Source organism: Anticarsia gemmatalis, chromosome 6 (assembly GCF_050436995.1).
Source record: "Anticarsia gemmatalis isolate Benzon Research Colony breed Stoneville strain chromosome 6, ilAntGemm2 primary, whole genome shotgun sequence".
NCBI lineage: Eukaryota > Metazoa > Arthropoda > Insecta > Lepidoptera > Erebidae > Anticarsia > Anticarsia gemmatalis.
The window spans coordinates 5,073,033-5,097,310 of NC_134750.1; the positions used below are offsets into that span (position 1 = coordinate 5,073,033).

The 24,278-nt window shown below is 34.1% G+C and overlaps 1 protein-coding gene across 1 annotated transcript in view; it reads left to right on the forward strand.

The window, feature by feature from the left end:
- Nucleotides 1–11,594: 11,594 nt before the first annotated feature.
- The window catches only part of LOC142973867 (RYamide receptor-like), a 111,746-nt gene continuing 99,062 nt past the window's right edge, over nucleotides 11,595–24,278 (forward strand). The window contains exon 1 of the mRNA XM_076115889.1: nucleotides 11,595–11,921. The gene's annotated coding sequence lies outside the window, so the exon portion shown is untranslated. The remainder of the gene's footprint in view (nucleotides 11,922–24,278) is intronic.

Consider the following 24,278-nt stretch of genomic DNA (forward strand, 5'->3'; position numbering starts at 1 on the left):
AGATAACGATTTTCAAAGCAGCGAATATGTAATAATGTAGGTAATAAACTTTTACCGTATTCCTACGTATTTTTACATCGTAGTATATCGTCTAACAACGCACAATATTGCCTTATATATTATCATAACGTGTACAAACTGGTTCATTCGATTATGCGTGACGGAATCGTACGAGCGAATAACCACTGTATCACGTTTACTAGTAGTTTTTCCCCAGGCGTTATAAATGAAGCACGTGCTCGAGAGATGATGTCCTGCTACGCGCCATAGCATACTAATCTACTCGGAGAGATATTGTCGTCGAGCCGCCTTTAGCCTTGCCGCCAAACAGGCGTCAACATAACGTAAGCACGTAACGATTTGGCCTGTTGGTCGCCGCGCTTGTGCATTACATTGTCCAATGTCCACACATGACAACCAGCTATGGGGCGAGCCCTACGGACTGCTAGTGGATCCGAGGCGAATCGTTTACATTACATAATTATTGTCTGATGTGACCATCAGTCGTCTTTCTACTACGGCTGCCAGCTTCATTGAATCCAGCTATCAATGCGAGAGTTTATTTATTGTAGAAACAAAGTGGGTGCACAATACACACTCTCAATTTCATTACTTTCACAGCCCAATGGGACGGATAACCGACACGACCAGTAAGTGGAGCTCCCTAACAAACTCTGGACAATTTGTACGTCGGTGGTCGCTTGAAGAATAAAATCGTTGAGTATGGGAGACTTGCGTAGCCTTGTGCACGTAGCGCCTTACAGTTCATAGATGAGAGACCTCCCGGATCTAGAGCGCAATTCTCTACAGTCGGTACTGTCGCGTATTGAGAGTTTGACATTTAAAATGTACTGCCAAAATAATTCCTACGGAGCCCGCTAGAGGCGCTGATCAGAGTTTCGTGTAAAATTTCTCGATAGCTAGCCGGTTGTCGCTAGTCGACAGTGTTAGAAGATCGAGCAACTAGTATTCTGTATTATTTATCCATTAGCTATCTAGAAATAGTTTAAATCGAGTAGCGATTGGTCTATGTCTAAACATAGTGATATATAATATGATATTAGCGTAGAGCCCAGTGTAGTAGCAGACGCAAGCAACGTAACAGGTGGGTGTGAATTACTACGGATTAACAATAAATATAGCTCTATGAATCTTAATATTTTGGTTATACTATACATCATTTTTAGGGTTCCGTACCCCAAGGGTAAAAAGGGACCCCATTACTAAGCCTACGATGTCTGGCTCTCATAAACCGTGATAGCTATAAAGCTGAAATTTTCACAAATGCTGTATTTTCTGTTGCCGCTATAACAACAAATACTAAAAATTCAAAAAAATATTAAGGGTATACATACAATAAACGCAATATCTTGTATTTTTTTGCTCAATATTAAAAAACGTAACAGATATACGCTTCAAATTTAGCGGAAGATAGTACGGAACACTTCGTGCGCGAGCCCGGCTCGCACTTGAACGAGCTTTTTATTATTTAAGATTATCCATAGTTTGGAGATTTGTTAGTATTGGTTGTTCTATATCAAGCGTAAATGCAATGGTTGGATGCAAAGATCGTCCTTTTCTGAAAGATATATTTACCTATAGCCTTTTTGCTGCTGGTTTCTAAAAAAAAATGATTTTTAAATTGTGAAAGCCGTTTACGTGCGTAACAGGGTCAAAAGAGCGTCATATTGGCGCCACGACAATTAGACAGCTTAATTCGGTAAAACAACTTCATTTAATGTTATTTGCAGCTAATACTTGAATAGAACGCCATAAAGCCACTAAATTCATATTTTTGTATTAAAAACTGGTCAATTTTAGAGTCAAACTTAAGGTTCAATTTTATATTAGCCACACAGCTCTAAAGAAAACTCAATTCCGTTTCATAAATATCCCTTATTTTTTACCGCATAAATATCAAAATCAAAGCTGTCTCCAAAAACATGCATCATATTTGTTTTGTATCTTCTAATAAATAAACAATAAATAAAGCAAGGTCTGAAATATCTTACGAAAGTCGTGTAAATTAATAAATAAAGATATCTTGACATTTTAATCGCTTTAAAGCAGCTAATGGGCCCGGAAATACTCTCATGAATCAACAAAACATATTATTATTTTCAATACGCGTGATACATCAGGAGTTTGTTTGTTATTTAAGATATTTATATTGCTCAAACATAAATATGTTATCACCGGTAAGCTGCTTATAGCAACCCCTGGCGCAGTCATTCTACAGATGGGTGACTGAACGTCTCATAAAAGTTTCAATTCCTACATTTACAAATGAACAATTTGATTTCAAAAATAAATCAATATTAATAATAAATATTATTGGACAACTTACACACGGTTATTTGATTCCAAACTAAGGAGAGCTTGTACTATGGTGACCTAATAACTGATAAATATACTTGTACTTATATACTTCTAAATACATACTTATATAGACAAATTGACAACCAGGCTCAGAACAGATACTCATGCTCATCACACAAATATTTGTCCCGAGTGGGATTCGAGCCCACCGCACGCGACGCTATGGTTATTGCGGCGAGGTGACCACTTTAACCGCTGCGTCAAACGTGCAGTTAAATAACTTTCTTGTTGAATGACTATTTGCCGGTAAATAATTTATTTATTTCAATCTTTATATACAGGGCTTTATAAAGGCGGACTTAATGCCTGGGGCATTTTCTGCCAGTCTACCTTGGGCTGATGCAGAGATTGTAATGAAGGTATTAAAAAGAGGAAGGAGAGTGAGTTGAGAAAGGGTGTACAAATAAAAAATAATAGATGTAGACAAAATGAGTATAAATAAATAATAATATTAAGTATATACACACAAAAAATTACAAATATACATACATATTAGTTACATAAGTTTATACTTATGAAACTGAAATAAGCCATTGCAGCGTCACGTTGTATATAAACTAAGATAATTTTGACGATTCTGCAACTTTGTTCAATAAAAGATCTCGTACTTTGCTCTTGAACATAAGATGGTTAGTGGACATCCTGATTTCAAGAGGGAGCGCATTCCATAACAAGACTGATTGGACAGGGAACAAAACAAATAATAATAACTTTATCCGGGAATAACATTTTATCCAATAACATAGGTACAAAAAAAATTGCAATGCTTCTTTATTATTTTTCCAGTCTACAAGAAGTCTACTTATTACATAAGCGGAACTCATTCAATAGTAACAATAACATAGGGACAGTACTAATGAACAGGTAAGCTTGTTATTAATTAATGGAATTGGGAATTTGTCAATAGATCCATCTATTGGTACTATGACAGGGAATGATATAGTTTTGTATAGAATTGAGACCTCTGTTTCATTTCAATGTTTGTGTTCTATAATTTGATAGACTTCAAAATTCATACTCGTTTGATGTAAGTATGTATTGTTCTACTATATTGTGTAATATAATTTTAATTAGGTACCTACATATTGGTTACTGTGAATGGTTCTCCTTTTATCTTATAAATAATTTTAGTCTTGTATCTCGATTCTCGACCACTATCAACTACCGACAAACGGCTGAATATCAAATTGATGATCATTGTTCAGTACATTGCTGCTTCGACCTATCGTGTTAATTTTAATATTCTAAGGGAGAAAACAATGTACAGCATAGTAGCCTGACAGTTAATGAGAATCCGTGATAAAGTAAAGGTTTATTTTAAGATCATCTGGCTCTGCTGCTGTTTAATTTTCATACAAATAAAAGACCGTTAGGTAAATTGTAAAGAGCACCTAATAGCTTAATGGACGTAAATATCTTTGAAGCGTTTTACCCTCTTATAATAATTGAATAATAACAGGAAGAAATAATTGCGTAATGACGTTTTTGACCAAATATTTTCCGTTTCTCTTGTTGACTTCCAGTCGGTACTCTCGAGCATCGAAAGTTTGACATTTAGAATGTAGTGCTTAAATAGTTCCTACGACACCCGTCAGAGGCGCTGATCAGACTTTCATACAAAATTTCTCGATTACAAGCCGGCTGTCGGTAGTCGATAGTAGTAGAGAATCGAGCTGCAGAATTTTTACATTGTTTATTAAAAAATAGTCAGAATCCTAATATAGAAAAATGGTCAACTCTAATATATTCTACTTGACTTATTTCTAGTCAAGTCATTTTTATTAGAAATTGCCTAATGACTGTTTTGCGACGAGCTTAAAGTTCTTGATAACAATATAACATAAGGTCCGGTTTCACCACTAGTAAATACCTTAAGTGCGTCATCATAAATTTCAAAAATATTGCAAAACTGACCTTAAGACTAAAATAATATATCCGTGAAATTATTGCATATGGAAATTAAAATTATCAAATATGGATAAAAGAAAAACTATCCTAACATTATACTTTCGAAAGAAACTCTGCCTGTCAGTTACGCTTTAACGCTTAAATGCCTGAACCGATTTGGATGAAAATTTTGTATAAAGATTATTTGAGACCTGAAAAAGGACATTGGATAGTTGGTTTTCCGAAAACCCTACAGGAACGATGAGGGTAAAGCCACTCAAGTATAGTCTACGTGGACGGAGTCGCAGGCAATAGCTAATAAGATACAAAGACAAAGCATTTTCTTTCCGAACTTGTGCAAAAAATACCTACCTAGCCGACAGCCGTTATAAATAACAATTCAATTGCTCGTAAAACGGTTTTATTCAGCCGGTGTATGGAATGTTCCGCTGTTTACGAGTAATAAAAAACTTGATAATATTACAAAAATATTCTAAATTTGTCTCATTACATAAAGAAAAACTGTATTAAATGTACAGGTACTTCCGTGAATCAGAATCTATACTAATATTATAAAGCTGAAGAGTTTGTTTGTTTGTTTGTTTGTTTGTTTGTTTGAACGCGCTAATCTCAGGAACTACGGGTCCGATTTGAAAAATTCTTCCAGTGTTAGATAGTCCATTTATCGAGGAAGGTTATAGGCTATATATCATCACGCTACTACCAATAGGAGCAGAGTACCAGTGAAAAATGTTACAAAAACAGGGAAAATTTTGACCCATTCTCTCTTATGTGACGTAAGCGAAGTTGCGCGGGTCAGCTAGTATTTATATGTGGAGCGTGATTACGAGTTTTTAATAGTATGCCTCGTATATCGTTGTCTTTTTATCGACTGTTTTACATTACGATGATATAAATAGAAATACTTTTGACGCACTTATGGGCACATTAGGCGTTGAACAATGTCCGTATAAAATCATTTAGAGCAGTTCAATAATGTATCCGTAAATGGTTTGTGATTGTCCCTCTGGCAATTGTCCCTCTGGTCTTATCCAGAGGTAAAAAAATATGGGCCTGAAAATGCGGCGAAATGTTTTTCAGTGTGGCCTCTATTTGAGAACCTCTGGATAAGACCAGAACGCTGAAAATTTAGTTATCCAGTAAGCGATACCCACATAATTAAAATCCAAAATTTTAAGTCTGTAGGTCATTTAGTTCCAAAGTTAAGCAAAAGCAAAGTTTCGCGTTTACGACACTCAATCATGATCTGAAAAACATTCATTTTAACTATTTCGGTGCGTGATATTCGAAAACTGATGAGAATTTCGATAAAGTGTGTACAACAAAAGTTGTAGACAATTTTATCATCTTTCAATATTTAGAAGAAACTTTTTCTCTACGAAGAACCGTTTTAAAGATATTAGTGAAAAACTAAAAAATGGGAACTTTAACCCCCTCCCCCCACTCTGGCGCCCCCCCTAGAGACAGGGATTTTTAGTATGTTTACACTCTAAGCATCCTAAACCAATTTCTGAAGAAATTGCTTAGGATCCTGCTCACGCACTCTACACTTACTTTTTTGAATGGACTATACATCTATCCTTACATAATACTAGCTGACACGGCAAACGTTGTTTTGCCATATAAATTTAAAAATAAAAATTATGGGGTATGAAAAATAGATGTTGGCCGATTCTCAGACCTACTCAATATGCTCACAAAATCTCATCAAAATCGGTCAAGCCGTTTCGGAGGAGTAAACTGTGGCAACGAAAACTGTGACGCGAGAATTTTATATATATAAGATTAGCAAGAATTAGGATTAATAAAAAACACTAAACAACGATTTAACGAAAACGAAAATTGATATAAATTGCTCAGCTTTTGTTTGCAATGGGTCGCTTTGTAGCAGAGCATATTATTATTATAATACTTTAAACGTTCAAAATATGTTTGTATTATTTTTGATTTGATTTTCTTTAAAGAAAACTCTCACACTTGATCTTGTGTCGCGGGGTCTTTTACACACATACTCAAAGTACAATCAGACCCGAAACAACTATTTGCGGATCGCACAAATAATTATTATTCCATGTGGGAATGAAACTCACGACTTCCCAACGCAATGGTAGCGGTGTGGAAATTAACCACTATTATATTGTGTTGGACAATATAACGGCTTGTTAAAAATAACGTAATGATTATATAAAAAACGGTTTCAAGAAAGTAAAGGGAGTGCCAACATAAACACAACATCTTATTTTATCCATTGTTGCGTATTTAATAGTATATTACGCCAAGAAAAACGATGTGATGTCTATATTATTACGTGTTATATATCGGCATCTGTTCTTTGGTATTTTTTTCATTACTTTTCTTTCGTTTTGCAAATATAATCTTACTTACAGCTGAATAACGTGATATACGAGAATACATATCGTGGTCGCATACAGCCTATGACCACAGCAAGTGTAATCTTATATATAAGATGAATCGCCAAATGTTTTGCTAAGCGCTAAACTCAAGACCGGCTGAACCGATTTCACTAATTCTTTTTTTACACTATTCCTTTAATTCCTTTAGTACGAGGATTATTTACGGTAAGAAAAATTAAAAAAAAATGCAAAGCTAATTCGTAAGCGAAACTGCGCGGGTCAACTAGTATTACATAATAAGTAAGTTGAAGTATTTGATAATTAATTCGAAAGGAAAAAAAATATTTCTATGCGAGTTTTTCAAAAGTAAATGCTATTTATTAACCACATGTTTTGTACAACAAAATATAAGCTTAGTTTAATTGCTATTACTCTGAAATAGTTCACACTAAGATTGGGTATTTTACAAACGTAAAAATGTTTAATTGTTACAAGTTAATTACTGCAACAAGATTATTAAAGGTTTAGTGAACCGTAATAGATCTTTGAAGATAAATATTATTTCGTGGCGACTACAACATGAGTGTTGAGTAGTAGCTTTGACTAGTGATTGCGACCAAGTCCATCTAATTTCCATAGTTTCTTACATTTATTAATGTTTTTCAGGGCTCGTGAAAATATTTCACCTACAATATATTCAGTGACTTTCACAGAACATACCTAGCAAGCTGACTAACGCATTATCTCGCGTGTTATTTGACATAGAGATAGTCTTAAATTGATGAAATTATAATATGATAAGAATGAATCAAATAAATGGAACAATTCAAGTTGATTAAAATAGTCAACGACAACTGCTAGTAATGAATATCTGGATGTCTGAAAATATTTTACAGCCATCAAAATGTCAGAATGGTACAGCTTTCGTAGTGTGTACTGAATAAATTAATTCTTAACTGTGCCCGACATTGAGTGGTAATAATCATTTGAAGTGTTTTAATTAAATTGTCTGACCAAGTTTAATAATATACAGGTTGTGGCGTAAATAATGGATAATCCTTTACCAGCGGATGGGCGACCACCCGACAGACCTAAAAATTAGTACAACCAGTACGAGCGTAAATCGCTTTTTTTTTAAAACCCGCAAAATGGCCGTAATTTCAAAAACTATGATACTTATGCCAGAGAAAAATTTTAATTTTTAGATCTGTCGGGTGGTCGCCCATCCGCTGGTAATGGATTATCCATTATTTACGCCATACCCTGTATATCCGAAAAGCGTATGTTAGACTAATTTGGTAATCACCTGAGTAGGTTATGGTTCTAACTGGATAACAAGTTTGAAAATTGAAACTCCAATTAGAAACTCAGGCTAGTAGTAGTAGATATCGCTGTAAGTTGACACAACTTTAGTTAGAAGAAGTTTGATAAGATTGGAAAAACATTCTACGACGTCTTTTTAAGTTTCTTATTTCATTTGGCAGGCAATTGAATATCTATCTACTTTATACTTTTTTATTTTATTACATAAATCAATGAATATACATAATATATATGTGTATATAACTCTTCCGTTATTAAGTGAGTGAGTGACTGACTGGTTGACTGACTGTAGAAAGTTGAAATTCGGTACTACGATTCTCTAGGAAGTGTAGAGGAGCATGAGAGAGCATTTGGGGATATTTCCCCCTAAGGGTGTAAAAACTTTTGTATGTAAAAACTGGTAAACTAAAATAAATATGTAAAACGCGGACGACGTCGCGGCAGACTCTTGTAAATGCTAAAAACAAACCACTCGTGTGGAACTGAAGTAAGGAACGAAAATTAGTGGATATGTTTTATTTTGCAAATATGTCCCGTTCTTCCCTTGGTTAATATCAAAAGAGACTTTTTGGAGCATGACCGCCTCATAAGATTACACGATTAGTGTAGGCAGCAGAAAACAATTATGACAGCGCATTGTCATGAGTTCTGACGTCATACTTTGTAACAGATTTGGTGTTCTACTTCAGTCTGTTCAACTTTGGCGCCAGTCAAGACATTATATTTTGAGAATTGAAGTAATAACATTGAGGTTTGTTATGAATTAGGTTATGTTAGGCGTCGGATACGGGTCAAGTAGAGGATGAAATTTGTTTTTAATATTCCATATCAAAAATACGTAAAACAAAGCCAACCTCCGGGAAGGAATTCCAGCAGGCTTATCACGTATCTCAGTTGACAATTAGTATACGTCAAATCTATGGTCACTATTCAGTACATTGCTGCTTTGATGTAACGTATTAATCACTATAACCTAAGGGAGAAAACAATGGACAGGATAGTGGCTTTCAAATGGTTGTCAAATGAGATACGTGATAGCCCCCCTGGATACGTCCTAGCTTAGATATTCAATACAGATCATATCTGATGAGACGCGAAATATTAAAATGCAAATAAGAGCTCAAACTACAAGTTAACTTACTTTCCTACTATTTCACAGTCTGTAGACCACCACATTCTCGCTGAAATCCAAATTAAATTATCGTTCAATAACCTGTTCGAAATCCGTTCCCTCACCGTATATAACTTTTAAACTTTGTTTAAACTAAAGTTTGTTCTTTCAGTTGCTTCAATGATACTCCCTGTGGCTTTGATTGAAGAATACTGTTTTGCTTTTAATAAGAATAATTCAATTCAACATTTCTTTAAATAACTTTAGATACTTCGTTCGTATATTCACGGTGATGTCCTTCAAAAGGGTGTTGAGTAGTTGTAGCCGACGGTTCTGTATGACAACATGTATGAATACCAATGAAGCAAGGGAAGTTTGTTAAGATTGGCGTTCTTTGGTCTGTGCCTAAACCTACTTCCCATAAGGTAAGTGTGTATGAAATTTATTTTAATATAATGTATATTGATTTTAACTTTTATTATATCACCCCTAGATACTTAGATGACTCCTTTCGTTTGAGACAATGATTATAATTAATTCGAAGCCGAACGTTTCCATTTAACTGAGAAACAATATTGTAATTTAGCAGCAATCGAGATAAAACAAACGTAATTAAGAGCGTCCCCTTGGGATGTTTGATCGCCGCTGTAATAAAAATATGATTCATCTTTAATAAATCATCACAATGAGTTTTAGAAGATGTATTTCACAAAGTATCGCGAATTTAAAATAAATAATGATAAGAAATGCAAGGAAATGCGAAAGCTACGCGCTATTTAATATAATATTGTGGCCAGAATTTTTATCACTCATTTAATAAACTTTATTACTATTAATATCTACAGATGCCATTGAATTAAACGGTTGTTGACAGACATTTCAATGTTTTATTTGCCGTCATTTGTTTTATTACTTTCATCGGGGAGCGAAGTCACGAACATTTCATTCAGCGATAGAATAACTTATACAAATATATTTTAACGTTTTAATATGCATGGAACTTTTAACCTATATAATACTAATATTATAAAGCTGAAGAGTTTGTTTATTTGTTAGTTTGAACGCGCTGATCTCAGGAACTACTGGAGCGAATTGAAAAAATATTTTACTGTTGGATAGCCTATTTATTGAGGAAGGCTATAGCATATATAACATCATGCTACGACCAACAGGAGCAGAGTACCAGTAAAAATGTTACAAAAACGAGAAAAATATGACCCATTCTCTCTTATGTGACGTAAGCGAAGTTCCACGGGTCAGCTAGTGTTTAATATACATAGATGGTACTTATAACACAAACTTAATGCAGCATTAAAATATAATTTTCTTCAAAACAATTATTGTTGCTTTGTTCTTTGTTAGGATTGGTTTCGTCAGCACGGATTTTAACAAAATTTTAACTACAATGATATCAAGTCTCTTTGCAATAATAAGTTTACAAGAAGGTTACTAAGTTACTTATTGTTAAGTCATTCGAACTTTATAACAAACTTTTACTATATTAATTTGACATTTCTTTCTTTAAGGTTTAGGCTGTTATTTGCCAGCGTTAATAACTGCAAATATCTTGATAGGAGTTTTAAAATTGGGATAGGGTCTCGTGGTCAGTAGTCATAAACCGCTTGATAGATCATTGACGCAATTGAAAGTAAACAAACAGTATTCAACGCGTATCCCGTGGAAACCAAATCTGCGTCATTCGGTAAAATAGTGATGAACAGACAATTCACATTCTGCTCTCCGTTAAGTTACACAAGACACAGCCCCGAGCAATCTAGTCCAATGAGCATAAAACATTTTTTCGTTACGTAATTACAGCTCAATATTGTTATTAAATTATGTTTGCACCTAAAATCTATAAATGAGGTACCTTGGTCAAATATGGCCTGCCGAAAAATATGGCCATATACCATAGTACTGCTGAAAAATATGGCCACATCAAGTACCTTATAATTTTATTTACGAAATCGACATAGGAACTAAGTGATTTTTTAAAATAATTTTAATTTAATGATTTTTCAAATTATATTACATCTAATATAAAATTAAGATAAACATTTTCAAGCAGTCTTAGTTAAAATTTATATCACCTTTTTACCCGGTCTTCTTTACATAAAACCAAATATATAGTAAAAATATATTTTCTTGAGCCTATCCAAAGTAACATTTATATTGTGAAATAAAACGTTACAATTTACGAAATAAAAAGTACAACGAACGGCGTAACGAATACATTACGTGAAAAACAAAAGCACAACCTATAATTATTTGTAAAACCTCCCTGAATAATGGATGTTCATGTTTCGAAATGTGTCGTTTTCAACAAAGTTTGGTAACAGGTAACAATTTTAAAGTTAAACACTGATGATGAATTTGTAATGAAAGGACTCCGGCAAAAGTTGAATTAGCTAGACAAGTAGGTTGAATGATTCAGTAGAAACTTTCAGTTGGCAATATTCGTCGGCATGAATGGTGAGGCCACTACGGCGCGCGCTCGCCTTTGGTTTTCGCGCTTTCACGGGACAGATTCGAATACGCGGCGAGTCGACCGCCCGTCTCGTTCCCGACACCGCACTTCAAACACTCCCGATGCGCGTTCTCGTTTACGAAAGTCTAAAATAATCACAAATCTTTTATAATAACAGTGATTAGTGCTTCAGTGATCATTATAAAATTGTTATTTATTTATTAAAATTAACAATACTTTTTATTTTGCACCAGTTTAGTGTAAATACTGAAAAGTGTTGTGGCAAATTGTATATAAGTTTTTGTTACTATATTTGACTTCTGCTAAGTGTGAAAAGTTCTCAATTAGCGAAAGAGATTTCCAGAACTTCTTAAAATAGGTAAATAATTAATTTATATCAGAGACTGTGAAAATGTTTTTCAGATTTTTACTAGTTTCTGTCTTCGATTCGTGATAAGTATAAATTACGTTACGATGGTATATTATTATTAGTAATAGGTGTGTAAATTAAATGTCATTTCTTATTAATTGATGGTCAGTAAAAAGTTTTATACTGACTTTGATTTGTTTGACAGTTAGATTTTATTTTTATGCTATTATTTTTATACAAAGTTTTCTTCGATATGTTGTTATCAAATTCATAAATGATATAATTTCGGGACATAGATTCTCTATAATTAAATAGTTTTCGTAAAATCACCCTGGTTATTTGATGACCAGTAGAATTAATTTTGTTTGATTTGTACACATTTCAGTTTAATAATTTAAAAGCACTTATTTAAATGGGTTTAAAAATTAATGCATTTACTACTAATCTATCGGATTAAGCTGTACATCGAAGGGCGGATGTTTAAAACTCCATTAGGTTTTAAAAGCAAGAGGAGATTGAAATCTTATTATAATTTAAATTTGTATGCATCTTGACGTAAAGAGAAACTGTAAAGTCTGGATGTGAGAGTTGTTTCAGTGATCTATTTGTCTTCATATTCATTATAAATTTGAGATAATTACTTTTTTCAGACATTTTCATGCATTATTATTTCCAAACTTAATACTTAATTATTATCCAATATTTCATAACAATATAAATAAATATTTACAATATGTACAATAACAAATACTCTACATCGTCAACGATCGGTACCCAGAATCTTTAGTGGTTTATCACAAGTTTAAGAGATTATGATAATCGTAATTAATTGCTATTATAATTAATTCATGATAAAGTTATGATGATGTACTTTACACAAAAATGCAACTTTAGGTCCGTCGGATTATATTCCAATATGAAATTAACAAATACACAACAGTTATAATTATAGTATACGCCAATAAATACAAACAATTTATAAGTGTGTTCAGTTTAAAAATTATTTGAATAAGACACATCGTAATAAAGAAAACAGAATAAACGTTTTAATTTAATAATAATAATTGATATCGTACGCAGAGACGATTTTTTAAAGTTAGTTTATCTGAGAGAAATATGTTTTTGCAATGCATATTAAATTTAAAAAATCACAGAGATATTTTCATATATATTCAATAGCTTCGTACGAAAATTTATGAAAATTCCTAATATTTTCATAGACGATTTTAAGGTAGAACGCTTTTGAATTTACAGAATTTATATCGAATATTATCTGGGGTTAAGTTTGAAGACTTTGGATGGAGAGATATTTGATTGTTTACTACTGAAATTTTGGTGTATTATTCTCATTTGAAATTTCGGCTTCTTCTTATTTGAGTACATTTATTGTTCAACATTGCAACGATGCGTAGATAATGTATATATACATATATGTATCGAATTATATAGAACTGTAAGTGTTTGGTTGCTTTGGTACATGTATCGTTTATTATAGTCCTTAACTCAGAAACCATAATATTGTTGCAATATTATGTAATGTTACAGTAAACTACTAATTCATCGTAGTTTGTCTTTAAATTTTTCTTTTTTGCCTTGTCCCACGTTAGGTGGGGTCGACGAAGCATGTTTGATTACTCAAAAATATGTTGTCAAGGGATTTGACGTTTTTACAACTGACCTCGTGCCTGACATCAACCCTTCTTAGCAATCAATATTTTTGTCTTAAAATTATGTTTGTTATTAAGTTATCCTAAACCTTATAATTCTCATCTCGTTTAAGACCCGTTTGTAATTTTGTATGAGGCGTACAAACTGCGATAGTTTAAAAACTTTAATTTGTATTCTTCATTCAAAATGTTGTCAACTTAACTTTTCAATATGAATTAAGAAAGTTCTATCGAATAGAGGTGGTATCAGTTTTCCAGCATAGAAACATTCATTAAGTTGAAAATGAACTTTTAATTAAGGTCAATAAACGACATGACATTGTACACTAAGCGTCTGAATGGATTGCATCAAGGATAAAGTTGTGACATTGATTGATTATAAATTAACTCCCAGTCAAATACTCTATATTGTTTACGTTTGATAAAGGGTCTCCTTTGATTACACTAATAATTGACTACGACTGTACATATTGCATTCTAATGCCACGCAAAGAATAAAAAATAAAGTGTACTTACATGTTTCCCGAAAGAAAAAAATGTGACTTTTTTTTGGCTTAGCCTTTGTTCCAAACTATGTTGGAGTCGGCTTCCAGTCTCACCGTATGCAGCTGGATACCATTGTTTTACATGGAACGACTGCCTATCTGACCTCCACAACCCAATACCTATGACTAAAATCAAAATATTCGGACAAAAAATAAATTAATTAGCGTGTAGTTTAATGCATTCTCTTAGTTTTTATATCGTCGTAGCCTTTAATATTTTTTAAAACTGTTCAAAGGGCCAATGATACGCAGGTGTGGCGCCGCGTGATGCGATGGTGTGTCGTTAGACTAAGTATTTACGTTTCGCAAGTGTCCTTAAGTACTTGTTTACTTGTTAATAGTGAAATCAGAGACATTAATTAAACTTCCCGCGATCTTATTCTGAGCTTCCTTTTTAATTAAGTATTAAATTAATTTACTTGAAACATGCTTAACTGTAGCTCAACTCAAAGATCAAGTTGGTAAGAGGGTTTAAAAAGTTAGTTTAAGTGAAACATTAATAATTTAGAGCTTTAATATTAATATTTTACGCAAGTGGATGCAGGTTCGAACCCGAAGCAACACACTAATGACTTTTCGAAATTATGTGTGTATCAGAAATAATTATCACTTGTTCTAACGGTGAAGGAAAACATCGTGAGGAAACCTTGCATGCCTAAAAAATTGTTTAATACATTTATTGAAGGCATTCAAAGTCCCCAACCCGCACTTGGCCAGCGTAGTGGACTCAAGGCCTAACCCCTACCTCATTACGGGAGGAGACCCTTGTCCAGCAATGGGATATTAATGGAATATATTTATTAAATTTATTTAATAGCTGACCCGCAAAACTCCCCTTGTTTCATCCTGCAATGTTTAGGGACTTAGGGGTTGGTTTTCGCAAAAGTAGCCTATGTTTGATCCCGGGTCTCTACCCATCTCTTCATGCTAAACATTATAATTGGTATGGCAGTTTACCAATTGGTATAGCCATTGTTTGGAACATTTAAAATGTCAAATTATTGGTAATCGTTAGTACCGACTGAAAAATCGCGCTATCGCATTTAAAATATTATAAAGTGTGATTTTGAGGGCAATTAATATAAATGAATGAGGTAAAATCAATTATACCTCATTAATTTATAATAGTTTAAAATTAATATAAAAAATGAAAATTCATATTTCACAATCTAGTCATTCATTTATATCGGTCTAATGATGATACTGACAGTGGTTAAATAAATAATTTAATTCAAATTAAATTGTTATACCAAAGTACGAGCTTGAACGTAGACACAAACGGGGCTGAATAAATAAACTAACTGTACTTTTTACCTGCTCTTTGATCATTGCCAGCACTGAAGTAATTAGCGACTTTGTATAAAATGCTCTTTTGACGTCAAAATAAAACAAATGTCTTTTTACCTGAATATGGTGATTTAATAGGGCCAACCTTCTGAATGTGTTTTTTTTTTATTTATTTCTATACTATATTCTTATTTACGTTTTTTATTAATTACTACGTATTATAAAACAAAGTCACGGTCTGTTTTTTCTCGGAAAGCTCAAAATCTTCTCTATGTGTTTTAATACGGTTTTCACCAATATATAGAAGGATTTTCCGGATAGATTTTAGTATCTAATGAGTTGACGTTAATCCGAGGTGACCCGGGTGAAGCCATGGCGGGTCGCTACTTAGGTAAACATACAATATGCACTTATATCTCTGAAGAGGTTTACATTAATGATTCTAGCTGTGTATTTAATGTACTACTTCAAGGTCATATGTTGTATTTATGAGCTACTCAATATTCTTAACAAATTTTACTAAAAAAAGTCAGTTGAACTTCAAAGTTAACCTTAAGGTGTCTAGAATATGAATGTTTTTTTCGCTTTTGAGAAAACACGAGGAATTAGTATTGAAAACAACAATTAAAAATTAAACAATTAAAACTTAACCTTTAGTTTGCATTCATTAGTACAAGCCGGACCATCTAAAGTTCATAGTTCAAGTTCATAATATTATACAATGTGGACTGTTGCCAGACACTTACTAAAAAGCTGGAAAGTTAAAGTGGGATTAAGCTGACCACGTCGGCCGCATGACCGATGTGTTGGAAGCTAAATTTACCGCAACTTGGAACCTGAAATAGCTGGGTGACGTCTACGGCCCTTCGTATATAAGGTTACGCAAATCTCCGATACTTAACGGTTTTCGTCTTCAAGCAATTAACCACGTAGTCTTGTGTCCGATGGGCCTAAGTAAGAAAGCCTTCAAAAAGTGGTACAAGACAAAAAAACAATATTTCTCGTAAAAAATAAAGTAAACTAATTATTACACTTTACTGTTATATGACTTTAATGCTATTGTTAAAAATGTATCGATTAAAAGATATATGTTGGAAATTGTGTGTGTATAATGATACCTGACCCAACCTGACTATAAAGAAAGTTGTCAGCCTATTAGCCTATTGAACCAAATTAACGATCTTAATTATATTAAAAATTATTAGGTATATTAATCAATATTTTGATTACCTTTACGAAACACGAAGAAACCTATCACACACAAAAATTCAAACTATAAAATGTCGTGCTTTCCGAGACCTGTCCCATTGAAAGAATCCTTTGTGAACTTGTTTTTACGAAGCAAAAAATATTTCAAAGGTTTATACTACATATGTGTGACCTGTGTGCGTCAAGTTCAAAAGCCTTTGAGGCTCAGCTGCCCGTCACTAAACTTTTTAACCCAAAATTAGGTTCTACATAGTTGACAAGTGAAGATAAAGTAAAAACGATTCGAGACTTTAATTAAAAATACAGCCTTTCACGTAGACATTAAGTGGCAATTCCGTTCAGTTTTCTTCACAACCTATGTCTTTTAAGACCATTTGAAAAGCTAATTTAGTCGTTCGGTTTGATATATTAGGTCGGGGTAAAAATATTTTCCTATGTATGAACTTGTAATAAAATCTCTTTGGCTTCAATAATCACAAATGAGTACACGGTTTACTAGATTTCTTTCAGTGAGCTCGTGCGGTACCCAAATATCGACCATTTTTGTGTAGAAAAAAGATTTTATTACAAGTTCATACATACTACAATGCGAAAAGACTTTTTCCTCGACCTAATATTAACGTTTTATAATAGGTTATAGCTAATACATGCATTACTATACCTACTTAAAGAAAACACCTGGGATGGAACTTAGGTTACATAGAAGCTGAAATAGAGAACGAAAGTTTCAAGCGTGAAGAGCCACGCCGATCAACTAACAACAAATATACTGTTAAAATAGTCAGCTAGTCTAAAATAGAATCATTTGATAGTACATTACACGAATAAATCTATACTAATATTATAAAGCTGAAGAGTTTGTTTGTTTGATTGTTTGTTTGTTTGTTTGTTTGTTTGTTTGAACGCGCTAATCTCGGGAACTACTGGTCCGATTTGAAAAATTCTTTCAGTGTTAGATAGCCTATTTATCGAGGAAGGCTATAGGCTATATAACATCACGCTACGGTCATAAGGAGCGGAGTAGGAACGAAAAATGTTACAAAAACGGGGAACATTTTGACTCATTCTCTTAGGTGACGCAAGCGAAGTTGCGCGGGTCAGCTAGTAAAGAAATATAACCACTCACAGTCATCTGAATGCAAACTAAGAATACTACTATGTTGTGTATAACCAGTAGCGGGACTCCAAATAACTATCGACTGGACAACCGGATAGCTATCGTAACACTGTATGAAAACCTGATCAGCGCCTCTAGTGGGCGCTGTGGGAACTATTTTTGCATTAGTTACATTTTACATGTCAAACGCTCGATACTCGATAGTACGGACGGACGGCACAGAATCGTGTTGGATTGACAGAGACCAAAGAACGCCCCTTGGTAATTGACAAATATACCTACTTATTAAGGTAGATATATTATTACGTATCTCTTCATTAAAGTCAAGTTCGTTGTTACGTGATACATTCATCAGTTTGTTTAACAAGGGTTTAGGACCCTGCTTTCTATAATTAAACGTCTGAATGAAACTTTATCAACGTATACATATGCATTACGGAGTTTCATGAACGGATCGGCACCAAGAGGGTTACATAATGTCTGTGAGTATCAAAACCTGTCTTATTGGAGTTATTATTTCGTGTTAAATCGGTTACTTGAGTTACGTATAAAGGGATTCACTAAAATCCCAATGTGTTGAGTAGATAAGTTATATTTAGATCAGTTTCATAAAGTTTAATGTCGATTGGGCATTACGTGAGTCGGAAAAATGTTATCTTGACTCGGACTTATAATCAGAGACTTGGAAAATCGCGACATAAAAATAAATATATATAATTTTTGCGTGAAATACTAACAAATAAATACATCACAAATATTCACAATCGATAGATTTTTGCTTCGGTTTATTGTTTTATTGTGTTCTCGTAGTTTCGGGGTGAGTTGTATCCTGAAACCTCGTCAAATATCAGATTTAGTTACAGATTTCTAACAAAGGTGACTATGGACAGTGCAAGTCGGACACAAAGTTGACAAGCGACAACGGCTTATATTTCCTTTGTGCTTTTACAGTAGCGATGTTGAGAACCCCAGTTGACTATGACTAACGATACACAAGACGGTCATATATCGTCTCAGGTACATAAGTTTATTTAAGAGTTCGTGCACACGTCTATAATGTAAGTATGCGATCATATCGGAGACTACCCCAGATTTAAAGCGTACTCTTAGGAGCGATATTTTGTAATGCATGTGGTACGTTCATGTTTATCGTGTCACTGTGTAACAATATTAGACTTTATGAACTTAGTGATATACCTACTTATTGTGTAAACTTATAGTCTTACATTGATTAACTGAAAAGAAAATGGTAATGAGTTACCTATACAACATTTTTTTTATACCACACTTTAGTACACATAGTGAGAAAAGGAACATCAAATAAGTAATAAGAATAATAAAAGATAATTCCACGTTATTTCAATAATTGTAATCAGTAAATTTTGAGACTTGATTTTGTATGAATTTCTTCTAAGTGCTAATATGCGTGAACAACTTTTCTATTCGAAGTCGTTTAAAAAGGAACGACTAAAACAACAATGTTTCAACAGTAAATGACCTTTTCTCGAGATCATGACAATGGAAAAAGGTTACATTTTACGAGCTAAAGGTATTCGGTGTCCGGTAATACGACATTCATAAAGGCAGTTGTTTAATGTGGACCACACTTGTGCGTGATGTTGTAACTACCAATAAGAGATGCCATTAAAACAAATCTATCAAAAATGATACCGACCGTTAAATTATATTGATCGTAAACGGAACATTGGTAAGACCTGAAGCCCTACCATGAGTTGGCGTAGTTAAAAACTAGAGTAGTTAACGTGAGAACGCAACTACAACAGTGGGCTCAAATAGGGAAAGAATGAACGACAAAGCCAATCTACATTCACTGTTGTTTAATTTAACTACACGTTATTAAATATGGCGACCCATGGTAGCAATTTTGGTACCTTAACTATCCGCTAGAGGCGCTGTTCGAGTTTTACGAGAACTACAGTGTCTCCGGGAGACTATAGTTACCAACTCATGGTAGCGCTACTGTTTATTTGTACAGGAGCACTTACAACGCATATATTTAGAATATCTTTGAGTAGTTACGTAGTGATATCATACATTATAACGACATTATATTTGGGCTCTACATAATGGCTCGATGTATCAGTTCATCCTTTATTTACCGGCTATCATGTACCGGTTGTAGCTTAGCATTATTGTAAGTGCTCGTTAACGATACAAACTATAAATAGAACACAAAAGTATTTATCTGCACGTTTGGCTTAGTGGTTAACGTGGTCACTTCACCGCAATTTACTGTAGCATTGCGTGTGGTGGTTTCGTATCCCACCCGGGACAAATATTTGTGTGCTGAGCACCCGAACATTTGCCTGGTTGTTAATTTATCTATATCAGTATGTATTTTGAAGTATATAAGTATATTTATCGGTTATTTGGTTACCATAGTACAAGTTCTGCTTAGTTTAGAATCAAGTGACCGTGTGTAATTTGTCCAAAGATATTTATTTTTTATTAATTCTTTAAATTTTGCAGTATCGTCAAGAGGTCGGAAATACTTTTGTATTGCATCGGCCTTGCTCGCGTTAAGCCTTGCACACGTGACTCCAGAATACTGCTCTACACTATAATGAAAATAGAACTAATTTATTATTCGTTTTAATCTGTCATCTGCCGTTCTTGGAGTGCAAGGAGTACAGACATTTGTGCAAAAACATTTGTTTTTTAATATTAATGTACATTACAATAAATATACAATTACATACAGATCCCGTAGCTTTCTATACTATTTCCTGAGTTTTAGTTGCTCCTAAAATAGTAAATAGAATTGTTTATTGAACCTATGACGCGACCGTGCGATATATTTTTAACGATACTTCAGCTGTGTATGACATAAGGGTTAGTTCATGGTAGTCTCTCGGGACACCTTGTCTCACTCGTTTTACGGTTGGATTCATTTATTTAGTTATTACAAAAAACGTCAGTTTCTAGGGTGGTCAAGGGTGGTAGGGTGGACAAAGTCTTAGGTTTTGTTTCCAGTCAAAGTGCTGATTTCAAATTCATATTCATTCATTTTCTCAATGGAAGGTTCTCTGAAGTTAGTGCTTGCACCCCGTTATATAGTACTAACATTGTTAGTGGAAAAACGCTGGTGAATATCATACACATCTACTTATAACTTCAACTGAGCTCAAATACCAGTGTTGCAATCCATCTATGTCCTATATAAATATATATCATCTATGTTATATAAGTACACCCGCGAGCCCTTTAATCATTTACCGACCAGTAGACATAGCCGGCTTCGACAGTCTTAGACGCTCTATATTTATTTGCTTTCATACATAATTCATCATCAGCCTAGTCTTTTCTTCCAATTATGTTGGGCATCCATTACCAGATGCAGCTGGATACCTATTGGACTTCCACAATCTGGGTTATAACACGATACCCTTAGGAAAGACTCATAGTCAGACTTTCAAGCTTAATGCTTCGATACATAATTATGCAATCATTATCCATTTCTCAAAGATCTCCCTGACATTCATAAATAGGTCACCAATCATTGTAATAAATTATACGACATTCATATTTCGCAAATTCAGTTTCAACTACGCAGAAATGGCTTGAAACTAATGGAACTCAACACGTTAATGTGTATCGGTTGTCATGTAGACAACGCTAAAGCATTTTAGTCTATCAGTATTGTATTCTTTTTACAGCGAAAGCGCGCCCGTGTACACATATTAAGTTACACGAACTATATTTGCCATAGGCGACCTTCAAATATGTGTTTCTATTTCTACAATGTTGTCTAAAAATAAACCTTTTAATGCACTAAAACAGTGCCTCGATTCTCTACTACTATCGACTACCGACAACCGAACTGTCATCGAGAAATTTCGTATAAAAATCTGATCAGCGCCTCTGACGGGTGTCGTAGGAAACATTTTGGCAGTACATTCTAAATGTCAAAATTTCGATAGCTAGCCGGTGGTCGGTAGTCGATAGTGGAAGAGAATCGAGGTACAGAAGCAAATTGCACCTAAGTCACCCCGACTTAGGTGCAATTTGCTTCTACTTAATTAAATAACTTGTGGATTCCGAGACTATCTGCAATGCTCGTGAAGTGGTTTGCTTGTTATTCAAGTGGTCAGATTGCAAGTGCGGTCAGATTTCTGCAATGGTAGACCTCGGTAAAGTGCAACTGCAATGGGGGCCGCTTTTTTATAAGAGCCGTTTAAATACTATCTCTACCATACGGTTTTTCATCATTCACCTCACTATTAAAGCATGTGACAATCATGCATAAGTAACTTGGAAGAGTCAAAAGGCGCTTCACTAAATGATCTAATGCGCTGCGAGCGCGCGTGGATAGATCGTATGCGACTCGGTCGTGCTCTAGAGCGGCTGGTGGAAAGATGCCGCGCGCGATTCACGCAAGAAACTATCCATGATCCAGAATCGCGGATCATGGGATTGCCGATCCTGGATGTATACTTTGGTGTCCATCTATACTAATATTATAAAGCTGAAGAGTTTATTTGTTTGTTTGCACCCGCCAATCTTAGGAACTACTGGTGCGAATTGAAAAACTATTTCATTGTTAGATAGTCTATTTATTGAGGAAGGCTTTATAACTCCACGCTACGACCAGTAGGAGCAGTACCAGTAAAAAATGTTACAAAAGCGGGGAAAAATATGATCCATTTTCTCTTATGTGAACCAAGCGAAGTTGCGCGGGTCAGCTAGTCTGTTTATAAAGACTAAAACTGTCAACTTGCGTAGAAGACGTATGCATCACTTGGCTGACATATTGAAATAGAATATTACTATGATCGTACATGGAAAGTCTCTGAAAAGATTCTAGAATTTTATTTAAATAAAACAAGTTTTTATAGTGTAAATGGATACAGGGATACGGGATCAAACAAAGATTACCTACTTTAAAAAGAATCATATAATCAAGCGCGTATCAGCAAGTACCTAAAAATAGTGTGTTTTTATTAGGAGTCGGGAATATTTTTCAACTAAACAAACGAATATAAAACATTGCGGGTAGGATGTCAATTTATAGTAAAGTCTACCGTCATTTGTCTTTGCCAAGATACTTTTCCCCTTTTGTTAAAGTTTGCGTAAATCGCGAAGACGGTTCGATTTTTTTAACATTAGAAAGACAATAGAAATAGTTCCACGTGTTTCCATTATTGTTCTTTGAATAATTTGAAGAGTTAGAACTTTGAAAGATGTTACGGACACTTTCATGATGTTTTATGAACAATTTTCTAAGCAGTTATTTTTCGCATGTAATGTTATATAACCCGATTCTCTGCAGCGGGTCAGAAACGGGTTATTAAAAAAAATGTTATATAAACTTTGTATTAATGGGTTATAGGAAAGAGCAGTAAACCCATACTAATATTATAAATGCGAAAGTAACTCTGTCTGTCTGTCTGTCTGTTACCCAATCACGCCTCAACTACTGAGCCATTGTGCATGAAATTTGGTATGGAGATATTTTGATACCCGAGAAAGGACATAGGGTACTTTTTACCCCGGGAAAATGAAGCATTTCCATGGGAAAATTCAGGTGGCGGACAAAGTCGCGGGTAAAAGCTAGTAATAAATAAATAAATATCTCATCAGAAATAATAATCACTTGTTCGAACGGTGAAGTCTAACATCGTGATGCAATCTTGCATACCTGAGAGTTCTTTAGAACAGTTCTTGAAGGTATGTAACCCGCACTTGACTAGTGTGGTGGACTCAAGACCTAACCCCTACCTTATTCCGGGAGGAGAAAATTGTTCAGCAGTAGGACATTAATGGCTTAAATTTATTTCAAAGCATTTTAGTGTGTAGCTAAGCGCACTATTTCATTATTTTCTATACTTTCGCTTTTAGAAAAATATAATATTTAATTTACGTCCCTGACCAATATAAATGACAAATATAACAGAATAAAAGTATCTTTTGAAGTTCCAATAAAACATATAAGTGCATTTGAAACAGCTTTCAATTTGAAGTGAAATGTACAACGTTTTCTAATTTTGTATAATGGTATAATGGAATATTATTTCGAGAATATTATTTTGGCTACCATTTACATTTAGCTGTCGATAAGACTAGTACTATTTATACAGACAAGTGTAGGTGGTACAAAGAGAAGGATTAAATATATAATGACAATTACATGTACATGTACTCAGTGGGCGGATATTAGATCGTAGTAGAACAAACTTCAAACTCACCGATGAGATCTTCGTGGATATGATTGTAGTCTTACTTGTATACAAGATAATAATTTTCTGTACTTCACATGTGCTGTTTTAAAGTATAGCGAAAAAGATTTCAAAATTATTTAGTTACTAGTTGACCCGCGCAACTTCGCTTAATTGCGTCACATAAAAGAGAATAAATAGGCCATAATTTTCCCCGTTTTTGTAACATTTTTTACTGGTACTCTGCTCCTATTGGTCGTAGCGGGATGATATATAGCCTATAACCTTCTTCGATAAATGGGCTATCTAACACTGAAAGATTTATTTAAATCGGATCAGTAGTTCCTGAGATTAGCGCGTTCAAA